The sequence below is a fragment of the Ictalurus punctatus genome, chromosome 18 (genome assembly GCF_001660625.3).
Source record: "Ictalurus punctatus breed USDA103 chromosome 18, Coco_2.0, whole genome shotgun sequence".
In the NCBI taxonomy this organism is placed as follows: Eukaryota; Metazoa; Chordata; class Actinopteri; order Siluriformes; family Ictaluridae; genus Ictalurus; species Ictalurus punctatus.
The window spans coordinates 9,427,140-9,438,610 of NC_030433.2; the positions used below are offsets into that span (position 1 = coordinate 9,427,140).

The 11,471-nt window shown below is 45.4% G+C and overlaps 1 pseudogene; it reads right to left on the reverse strand.

Moving 5' to 3' along the window:
- Positions 1-4,340: 4,340 nt before the first annotated feature.
- On the reverse strand, positions 4,341-9,425 carry LOC124629166 (protein kinase C epsilon type-like; annotated as a pseudogene).
- Positions 9,426-11,471: the final 2,046 nt, after the last annotated feature.

Genomic DNA, 11,471 nt, shown 5'->3' on the forward strand with positions numbered 1-11,471 from the left:
CTGTGTATCATCAGCATAACAGTGGAAGCTAATTCCATGTTTACGAATAATTTGACCTAGGTGTAGCATATATAAAGTAAAGAGCAGTGGGCCTAAAATAGAACCCTGTGGAACTCCAAAGGTAACCTCAGTACGCATGGAGAAATCACCATTTACATCTATGAACTGATAACGATCGGTCAGATAAGACCTGAGCCAGGAGAGGACTGTTCCCTTAATACCAACAACATTTTCTAATCTATCAAGGAGAATAGTGTGATCTATAGTATCAAAAGCTGCACTAAGGTCGAGTAACACAAGCAGCGAGACACAGCCCTGATCGTAGGTCAGTAGAAGGTCATTTACTACTTTAACTAACGCTGTCTCTGTGCTATGATGAGGTCTAAATCCTGACTGATACATTTCATGAATGTTATTCCTATCTAAGTACGAGCATAACTGCTTTGCTACAACCTTTTCTAAAATCTTAGAGAGTAAGGGGAGATTTGATATTGGTCTATAGCTGGACAATTGAGACGGGTCAAGATCAGTTTTTTTAATCAAGGGTTTAATAACTGCTAATTTAAGTGATTTAGGTACATAGCCAGTGCTTAGGGAAGAATTGATTATATTTAAAAGTGGTTCAATTACTCCTGGACAAATCTGTTTAAACAAACATGTAGGTACGGGATCTAGTATGCAAGTTGATGAATTGGCTGAAGAGATTAATGTAGCTAGTTCGGTCTCTCTAAGCGGAGCAAAACACTCTAAACATTGATCTGACATTGCTACATTGTCATGTAATGGGTTTGTTACAGTACTGTCCGGTTTTACTTTAATGGCCTGTATTTCACGTCTAATATTTTCAACCTTATCAATGAAAAATTTCATGAAATCTTCACTGCTATGTAATGATTGAGTGTTTCTCTCTGTAGTGGTTTTATTCCTAGCTAATTTTGCTACTGTGTTGAAAAGGAATCTAGAATTGTTTTTGTTGTCTCCTATTAAGGTGGAGAAATAGATTTTTCTAGCATCGCTAAGAGATTTCCTATATTTCAGTAGGCTCTCCTTCCATGCTGTTTGAAATATCACCAGTTTGGTTTGACGCCATTTACGTTCTAATTGTCGAGTTGTCTGTTTTAAGGTTCGCGTTTGATCGTTATACCAGGGTGCTAATTTTTTTTCTCTAATTATTTTCCTTTTGAGTGGAGCCACTCTATCTAGCGTGTAGCGGAGTGTTGACTCCAAGCTTTCAGTCGCCTGATCGAGTTCTGTGGGATCTGACGGTGATCCAAATCTAATTGATGTTTCTGCGAGGTTATTTATGAAGCTCGGTGCAGTAGCTGATATGTAGGTACGTTTTATGCGGTAGCGAGGCAAGATGGAAATATTATGATCAATACGTATTATGAACGAGATAAGATAATGGTCTGAGACAACTTCAGACTGCGGAAAAATGATAATATTTTCTATACTTAGTCCGTATGTTAGTATGAGGTCAAGAGTGTGACCACCATTATGAGTAGGCCCGATTACGTTCTGATTAATCCCTACTGCATCTAAGATGGACACAACCAATAATCTTAGAGGGTCTTCCAGGTTATCAAAATTAATATTAAAGTCTCGGACGATTAATGCTTTATCTACAGACACAACCAGGTTTGAGACAAAGTCTGCAAATTCACTAAGAAATTCAGTATATGGCCCTGGGGGTCTGTAAATAATAATTAGAGGAATTGACTTATTTTTTGTGGCTACATAACTTATACTGGTATCAAGAATTTCAAAAGAATTAAATTTATGCTTAGGTTTTTGTGTGACGACTAGATTTTTACTATGGATGAGACTAACACCTCCTCCTCTACCAGTTGAACGAGGCTGATGTACATAACTGTATCCAGGAGGACTGGTTTCATTTAATGCTATGTACTCGTTTGGTTTAATACAAGTTTCTGTTAAACACATTAAATTACATTCCTGATCAGTAATGATGTCGTTAACAATAAGAGCCTTAGACGCAAGAGATCTAATGTTTAATAGTCCTAGCCTCAGATCAAAAGTGCTGGCTGATCCTTGCTGATCCCGAGTAAAGTGATGCTGCAGTGACATCATGCTGATGTTTGTTCATAATTAAAATGGTTGATTACATTTATATACAATCCCCTCTGAAAGTACGGGCCAAGTCTATTATTTTGCTATACACTGAAGACATTTGGGTTTGAGATCAAAAGATGAAGACGAGAACATAGATCAGATTTTAAAGTCAGATTGTAATTCGCAAACAAATGAGCCATAAAAGTTCTGGAACCAAGATGAACCACTACCAAAGTGATGGAAAGCCCAAAGTGTGGAGAAAGAAAGGATCTGCTCATGATCAAGAACATACAAGCTCATCTGTGAAACATGGTGGAGATAGTGTCATGGCTTGGGCTTGCATGGCTGCTTCTGGAATATTCTCACTAATCTTTATTGATGATGGAACTCATGATGGTAGCAGCAGAATGAATTCAGAAGTTTACAGGAACATTCTGTCTGTAGATTTACAGAAAAATGCATCCAAATGAATCAGGAGGAACTTCATCATGCAGCAAGACAACGATGCAAAACACACTTCCACCTCAACACAGAACTTCATCATTGGGAAAGTGGAAGGTTTTAGACTGGCCAAGTCAATCACCAGACCTTCACCCAACTGAGCAGCATTTCACCTCCTGAAGAGGAGACTGAAGGGAGAAACCCCCCGAAACAAACACCTGAAAGAAGCTGCAGTAAAAACCTGGAAAAGCTTCACAGAAGAAGGAACCAACAGTTTAGTGTCAGTGAGTCGCAGTCAAATATAAAGTGTTATTTACTTTCATTTACTTCAAGACTTTTCTGTTCCTATACTTTTGCTCAAATAAAAATTGGTTGTTCTTCTGTCTTCTAACACATCTAGATGTAAATATCAGGAAATTAAAGCTTTTTTTTTTTAAAGATTATATTACATTACCTTATATTACAGTGGTGCTGTAACTCAGTCATGAAGATTTTAATTCACTTCCATATTACTGTTATAAATAATCAGTGTTTTATATATAATCAGTGTTATAAATAATCACCTCATCTCGATTCAGATTAAATCTGATAAACTGGATTACAAATCATTAAACACTTTTACTTTATGTCTATGCAAACGCACATCATATAAAACTATTTGGCTCTTTATTGCATGTTGGAGGGTTCTTGTTAATCTTTGTCACGTCTCGTGACGTAACGAAGATAGGGACTGATGCAAATGCAGTTTAACAGTTATTTAATGTGAGAAACAGGCAGGTAAATCCAAATACTTAATCCAGAAACATAATCCACAAACATGCAAAGGTCAGGTGATTGGCAAACAGGCATACATGGGGCAAAGCATGAATCAAGGTCGTGGTCACGGAATACAGGGTCGATATACAAAACAAGAAACATAAACTATAACGAGGAACCAGCGTGGACTAAGTGCACTATTCTAAACATGGAACATGACAAGGACAATAACTAAGACTATGACTGTGGTTAACTATCGTATGGAATCTAAACTACTCTAATCTAATATATCTAACGTAAGTATCTTCTCTTATCTAATCTATTCTAATATTCCGCGCCGTGTGCTGGGAGACGCTCGGTATATATACAAACATAATCAGCGTCAGTTGCTGACGGCTGACACCAATGTAGACACACGTGAAATAACAGCCAATGACAGAACAGGGAGGAGACATAACAGAAACATAATAAAAGCACATGTCCAATGTACACAATGTCATGATTGTCAACATACGAAAAGCAGGTGCTCGCGCACCTTGCTCGTGCACGCGCGCCCACATGCTCTCCAGCGCGCTGCTTAAAAGGGAAACCGTGACAATCTTGGTTTTATTTTTGGTTAAATGTTCTGCTGCCTGAAGCACAAACAGAACCGCAGTTCTCCGTCCTCTTTAGTACTTTTTCATATTTCGCAGAAAAGAGCTGCTGAAGTAGACTACTCAGAATAACTAAAACAAGGGTGTGACCAGGGTGTGTGCATGTGTGTGTGTGTGTGTGTGTGTGTGTGAGAGAGAGAGAGAGAGAGAGCGAGAGAGAGAGAGAGAGAGAGAGAGAGTGGATAAGGTTTTCCATCCATGAGTAAACCTTCTGAGTCTGAGTGTGTGGGACTTGTATGAAAATCTGATGATGTTTTATATTTATGCAGATATATATGGAAAATTATATTAATTATATATGGAAAATTCTAAAAGGTTCACAAAATTTTAAGCACCATTGTATTCTGTTCGGTCCACTGAAATACATTTATGGGTCCAGCAATTAACATCACCTGGTCTAGTGTATATACTCAATACTCAGTGTATATAATCAAATTTTATTCCTGCCTTTGCAACCCACTCCAACCTCAGTGTGCTGCTCTGACTGAGACCTGGATCCATACTGAGAACACTGCTACACACTTGATATTCGTTGATACATGTTTTTGTTCCAAAGTAAGGATGGTCTTTGATGGCTTAATCCTGGAGCTGGCGGAACTTCATACGGCCGGGCCGAGTCTTTGGGTTCTTCTTCAGGAAGCCTATGAGGATGCTGACTGCATTTTTGCTGAGAATTGATGGGTACTTCAGTTTATCCTTGACGATGGAATCAAACAGCTTCCGCTGGTTTCCATCGTCAAACGGCCTGTAGCCCATCATCATCTCGAACAGGATAACTCCCAGGGCCCACCAATACACTGATGTGCTGCATTTTAATCCCTGGATCATCTCAGACGCCATGTACTTGGGTGTGCCATTGAATGTCATCTTGACATCTTGAAAGGTCTCTATGCACAAGGAAAAGTCTGCAAGCTTGCAGTGGCCATCTGCATCTACGAGGATGTTCTCGGTTTGAGATCCCTGTGAATTATCCCGTTGTGGTGTAGGAACATAAGAGCACAGGCAATCTCGGCAGCATAGAATTGGGAGCGGGGTTCGTCAAACCCACCTGAGTGTGTTATGTGGTATGAAAGATCCCCTCCATTCACATATTCCATACTGCAGCACAAATAATCGTGGGTCTGGAAGCAGCAGAAAAGGTGTGTCAGGTAGGGGTGTTTGCTGGACTGTACCAGGATGCGTCTCTTCGTAAGCGTGCAGTCCGCGATATCACATGCCAGAATCCTGTCTTTCTTCATAACGTTCAGCACGTACACCTCATCCGTGCTTCTGAGTTCAGACAGAATGACCTTGTCGAATCCAACCCTTCCGAGAACACTGAGGAAGTTGAAGTCCTCCAGGCTCTTTCTTTGAGGGTGTAGCTCCTCATTTGCCCGCCTCTCCTCTGAATTCCAGAGACTGAGGTGCTGCAGCTTCGCTGATGTTTTTCCAACTCTCTAAACTTTCCACATAGATGGCTGTCACGATTCCCCCTTGAAGCAGCGTGCTCTAAGCACAAATGCGCAAGCACCTGCTTTTCCGCTGTTGACCGTAGTGACATTGGGACACGTGTGTTTTGTTTATGTCTGTCATGTCTCCTCCCTGTTCCGTCATTGGCTGGGAATTCACGTGGGTCTGAATTGCTCTCAGCTGATAGCAGTTGAGACGCTGATCATGTCGGCATATATAGCGCGTGCCTCCCAGCACACAACGCGGAAGATTAAGAAGTCGTAAATAGTAAGTAAGTGTTTAGCGTTAGTTTAGTTCGCGTCATAGTCATAGTCATAGTCATAGTCAAGTTCGCGCTGGATTCTCCGCTTCCAGTCCTTCGTTCTAGTTCGTGTCTTGTTTTGGTTATCGACCTAGATTCCTGCCTAGCCCCGTGTATGCCTGTTTGCCAATCGCCTGACCTCTTGCATGTTTATGGATTACGTTTTGGATCACGTTTTTGGATTTGTCTGCCTGCCTGTCTCTACAAATAAACAACTGTTATCCTGCACTTGCATCCGCCTTATCTCTGCTCCGTCACGATTTGTGACAGAATCTTCCGCCGAAACATGGATGCAGCAGGAGAACGGAGGAGATGCAGAACCCGGAAGTCGACGCCCACTGTCCCTGCTATGGACTCAGTCCACTTCCCACAATGGACAATTATGGAGCTTCCTGATCCATTTGACGGATTTGACAATCTACCAGTATTTCCTGGTAGATTGTCAATTCTATTTCTCCAGCCTGTCAGACCCTAAGCCAGAGGAGAAGCACTGGCTCCGATTCATGTGGTCCCGGTTCTTTGGACCGGCCCGTCAATGGGTGCAGCTCAAACTGGAGAAGCACTGTAGGAACTTGGACAGTGTAGAACAGTTTGTGGGGGAATTCATGATGCGATTCGGGAGTCCGGAGGCAAAGGAGGAGCTAGAACAACTTCTCAGGGGGGTAAGTCTGGAAGGCGAACATGCCCTGCCGTTTACCCACTACTACAGGCAACTTCACGCAGAGCGCAACTCTGAAATCCAAGTCAAGCCTCCAGTCCCTGAGATCCAAGTCAAGCCTCCAGTCACTGAGATCCAAGTCAAGCCTCCAGTCCCTGAGATCCAAGTCAAGGATCCAAGTCAAGCCTCCAGTCCCTGAGATCCAAGTCAAGCCTCAAGTCCCTGAGATCCAAGTCAAGCCTCAAGTCCCTGAGCTCCAGGTCCAGCCTCCAGTCCCTGAGCCCCAGGTCCAGCCTCCAGTCCCTGAGCCCCAGGTCCAGCCTCCAGTCCCTGAGCTCCAGGTCCAGCCTCCAGTCCCTGAGCTCCAGGTCCAGCCTCCAGTCCCTGAGCTCCAGGTCCAGCCTCCAGTCCCTGAGCTCCAGGTCCAGCCTCCAGTCCCTGAGCTCCAGGTCCAGCCTCCAGTCCCTGAGCTCCAGGTCCAGCTTCCAATCCTTGAGCTCCAGGTCCAGCCTCCAATCAGGAAGGTCCAGGTCAAGTCTCACGTCCCTGAGGTCCAAGCCAAGCCCCCAGGCTCTGACGCCCAAGCCAAGCCTCCAGGCTCTGACGCCCAAGCTCTGCTAATATCTCAGCCTAATGACCAAATGCTGCTCACGCCCAAGTCTACCGACCCGGTCACCCAAGTTCAGCCCACTGACACGCACAGCCAAGTTCTGCTCACGCGCCGGTCTGTCGACAGGCCCAGCCAAGTTCCGCTCACGCCACAGTCTGCTGACACGCCTAGCCAAGTTCCGCTCACGCCACAGTCTGCTGACATGCCTAGCCAAGCTCCGCTCATGCCCCAGTCTGCTGACACGCCCAGCCAAGCTCTGCTCACGCCCCAGTCTGCTGACACGCCCAGCCAAGCTCCGCTCACGCCCCAGTCTGCTGACACGCCCAGCCAAGCTCCGCTCACGCCCCGCCAAGCTCCGCCCGCACCCCAGTCTGCTGCCACGGCCAGCCAAGCTCCGCCCGCACCCCAGTCTGCTGACACGCCCAGCCACGCTCCGCCCGCGCCACAGTCTGCTGACACGGCCAGCCAAGCTCCGCCCATGCCCAAGGTTCACCTAGTGACCTCAGAGCCTCAGCCTCCCTGTTCAGCTGTGGACGTCGCCCAGCCTCCCTGTTCAGCTGTGGACGTCGCCCAGCCTCCCTGTTCAGCTGTGGACGTCGCTCAGCCTCCCTGTTCAGCTGTGGACGTCGCTCAGCCTCCCTGTTCAGCTGTGGACATCGCTCAGCCTTCCTGCTCCATGGCAAATAGCGTTCCCCTCTTCTGCTTCGAGGAGACCCACGCTCCTCTCCCTGGCCGCACGGAGACACACGCTCCTCTCCCTGGCCGCACGGAGACCCACGCTCCTCTCCCTGGCCTTACAGGGGACTTCGCTCTGCCTTCCAGTTCAGCTGGGGACGTCGCTCAGCCTTCCTGCTCCATGGCAGATAGCGTTCCCCTCTTCTGCTTCGAGGAGACCCACGCTCCTCTCCCTGGCCGCACGGAGACCCACGCTCCTCTCCCTGGCCGCATGGAGACCCACGCTCCTCTCCCTGGCCTTACAGGGGACTTCGCTCTGCCTTCCAGTTCAGCTGGGGACGTCGCTCAGCCTTCCTGCTCCATGGCAGATAGCGTTCCCCTCTTCTGCTTCGAGGAGACCCACGCTCCTCTCCCTGGCCGCACGGAGACCCACGCTCCTCTCCCTGGCCTTACAGGGGACTTCGCTCTGCCTTCCAGTTCAGCTGGGGACGTCGCTCCGCTTTCAGGCGCCGATGAGGACGTCGCCCTGCTTCCCTGCTCTGCCGAGTACAGCGCTCTGTTTCCCTGCGCCGCCGAGGACGTCAATCTGCCTTCCTGCTCCGCCGAGGACGTCGCTCTGCCTTCCTGCTCCGACGAGGACCTTGCCCTGCTTCCCTGCTCCGCCAAGTACAGTGCTCTGTTTCCCTGCTCCGATGAGGGTGTCGCTCTGCCTTCATGCTCTGCCGAGGACGTCGATCTGCCTTCCTGTTCCGCCAAGGGCGTCGCTCTGCCTTCATGCTCCGACGGCGTCGCCCTGCTTCCCTGCTCCGCTGAGTACAGTGCTCTGTTTCCCTGCTCCGCTGAGTACAGTGCTCTGTTTCCCTGCTCTGCCGAGGACGTCGCTCTGCCCTCATGCCCAGCTGAGGTCGTCGCTCTGCCCTCATGCCCAGCTGAGGTCGTCGCTCTGCCCTCATGCCCAGCTGAGGTCGTCACTCAGCCTCCCTGTCCAGCTGAGGTCGTTGCTCAGCCTCCCTGTCCAGCTGAGGTCGTCGCTCTGCTTCCCTCCGCCGCCAAGAACACCGTGCAGTTTCCTGGCTCTGCTCGGGACATTCAGCCCAGGGGGCCGGGGCCGCCAATGAAATGGGATGACTCATGGCACTCCGGGAGGAGTGCCTTTGGGGGGGGTTCTGTCACGATTCCCCCTTGAAGCAGCGTGTTCTAAGCGCGAATGCGCGAGCACCTGCTTTTCCGCTGTTGACCGTAGTGACATTGGGACACGTGTGTTTTGTTTGTCTGTCATGTCTCCTCCCTGTTCCGTCATTGGCTGGGAATTCACGTGGGTCTGAATTGCTCTAAGCTGATAGCAGTTGAGACGCTGATCATGTCGGCATATATAGCGCGTGCCTCCCAGCACACAACGCGGAAGATTAAGAAGTCGTAAATAGTAAGTAAGTGTTTAGCGTTAGTTTAGTTCGCGTCATAATCATAGTCATAGTCATAGTCAAGTTCGCGCTGGATTCTCCGCTTCCAGTCCTTCGTTCTAGTTCGTGTCTTGTTTTGGTTATCGACCTAGATTCCTGCCTAGCCCCGTGTATGCCTGTTTGCCAATCGCCTGACCTCTTGCATGTTTATGGATTACGTTTTGGATCACGTTTTGGATTTGTCTGCCTGCCTGTCTCTACAAATAAACAACTGTTATCCTGCACTTGCATCCGCCTTATCTCTGCTCCATCACGATTTGTGACAATGGCCTGCGCTTCCTCATCAACTCAGCTTCACCTTGTTCTTCTTTTTCCGTCTCAAAGAATGGAAAAATGACATTTTACCCATGGTAGATACCCAGTCTGTTTAACTTTAACAGACTGGAACTGTTACCTGAAATGTGTTCACTCTACAGGTGTTTAAAGTCAAAGTGGACAAAAGCTATAAGTCAGGCACAAACAAGTTCAGCCTTCATTTTGGAACAACACTACAGTGTAAAAAAGCAAATTTACTGTTCTGTATGAAGTCACAGTTAAACAAAAAGTAAAAAAAAAAAAAAAGAAAGAAAGAAAGGAAATGAAATGACCATGTTGATTGATATATATATATATATATATATATATTTATATTTATACACATACAGTATCTCACCAAAGTGAGTACACCCCTCACATTTTTGCAAATATTTGATTATATCTTTTCATGTGACCACAGTGAAGAAATGACACTTTGCTACAATGTAAAGTAGTGAGTGTACAGCTTGTGTAACAGTGTAAATTTGCTGTCCCCTCAAAAAAACTCAACACACAGCCATTAATGTCTAAACCGCTGCCAACGAAAGTGAGTACACCCCTAAGTGAAAATGTCCAAATTGGGCCCAATTAGCCATTTTCCCTCCCTGGTGTCATGTGACTTGTTAGTGTTACAAGGTCTCAGGTGTGAATGGGGAGCAGGTGTGTTAAATTTGGTGTCATCGCTCTCACACTCCCTCATACTGGTCACTGGAAGTTCAACATGGCACCTCATGGCAAAGAACTCTCTGAGGATCTGAAAAAAAGAATTGTTACATAAAGATGGCCTAGGCTATAAGAAGATTGTCAAGATCCATTAATGTCTAAACCGCTGGCAACAAAAGTGAGTACACCCCTAAGTGAAAATGTCCAAATTGGGCCCAAAGTGTCAATATTTTGTGTGGCTACCATTATTTTCCAGCACTGCCTTAACCCTCTTGGGCTTACAGATCTTTATTGGAAAGGGCTTAAATAATGTTTTTCAATTAACCATAAACAATTATTGCACATGCAACTGTGGAACAGTCCTTAAGACACGAACAGTTTACAGGCGGTAGCAGGGCCGTGGCTCAGGAGTTCTGGGCCCCTGACAAAATATTGATGTGGGCCACACCTCCTCCCACCCACATCATATACGGTGTAAGATATGTTCATGGAGAACCACATCTACATATTATTTAAAAAGTTTAATATTGTATCACTTTGACACAGTTTATTTACTCATAACAGAACACGCTAATGTTGTGAAGACTTTTATTTCAAAAGTTAAATGTTTATATAAAAATTATGTCACGGTATGAGGTTTAGGATAGAGTTCTTAACTGCAACTGCAGTTAATAACTTTACTGAAGAGAGATATGCAGATAAATCCAAATCGTAAGACAGAGGCGTGGTCGAAATAACAGGCAAGGGGTCAGGCGATCAACATACAAGCATAAATGAGGGAAGGCATAAATCAAAGATGAGTAACCAGAAACAAAATCAAAAACCATGAGTAAATACGAGGAACAAGGTAACCACTTGTTAAATGACAGACAATGGCAACTGCGCATATTACTTCGCAAACACATTGTGAATGAGCAGTCTCTTTTAAAGTGTGGCGTGATTGTGAGTGTGATTGGGAACAGGTGTGTCTGACTAGTGGTCCGGAGAAGGTGAACATGTGTGTGTGGGAAGTGTAGTCCATGGCAGCCATGTTTGTAGGCCACAGTGCAGGATGGGAACTGTAGTCTGGTTTGCTGTGACATGACATTTTACATCAAAACTATGGCGCTAAGCCATTAATAACTTCTTATGAAACATTGTTTAAAGTCATCAAGCAATTATTTAAGATAAACTAATAAAATAACAACAAAAGACAAGAAATTAATAAAATAAATGTAAAAAATTTAAAGTAAAAGTTAGTTTGGTGTCTAACAGCTTAAGTAACATTCAGAAATTGAAAAGAATGCAGTCAAATGTAAAATTAAACCACTTAAATGACTAATTTTGTTCATTTTTGACGAAGATAATATGCTATTGCATAATATATTATCCAATAAAGTGAATAAATTTATCCATCCAAGAGAAATGAGTTGTAAATCAATGAGCATTAACGTGGAAT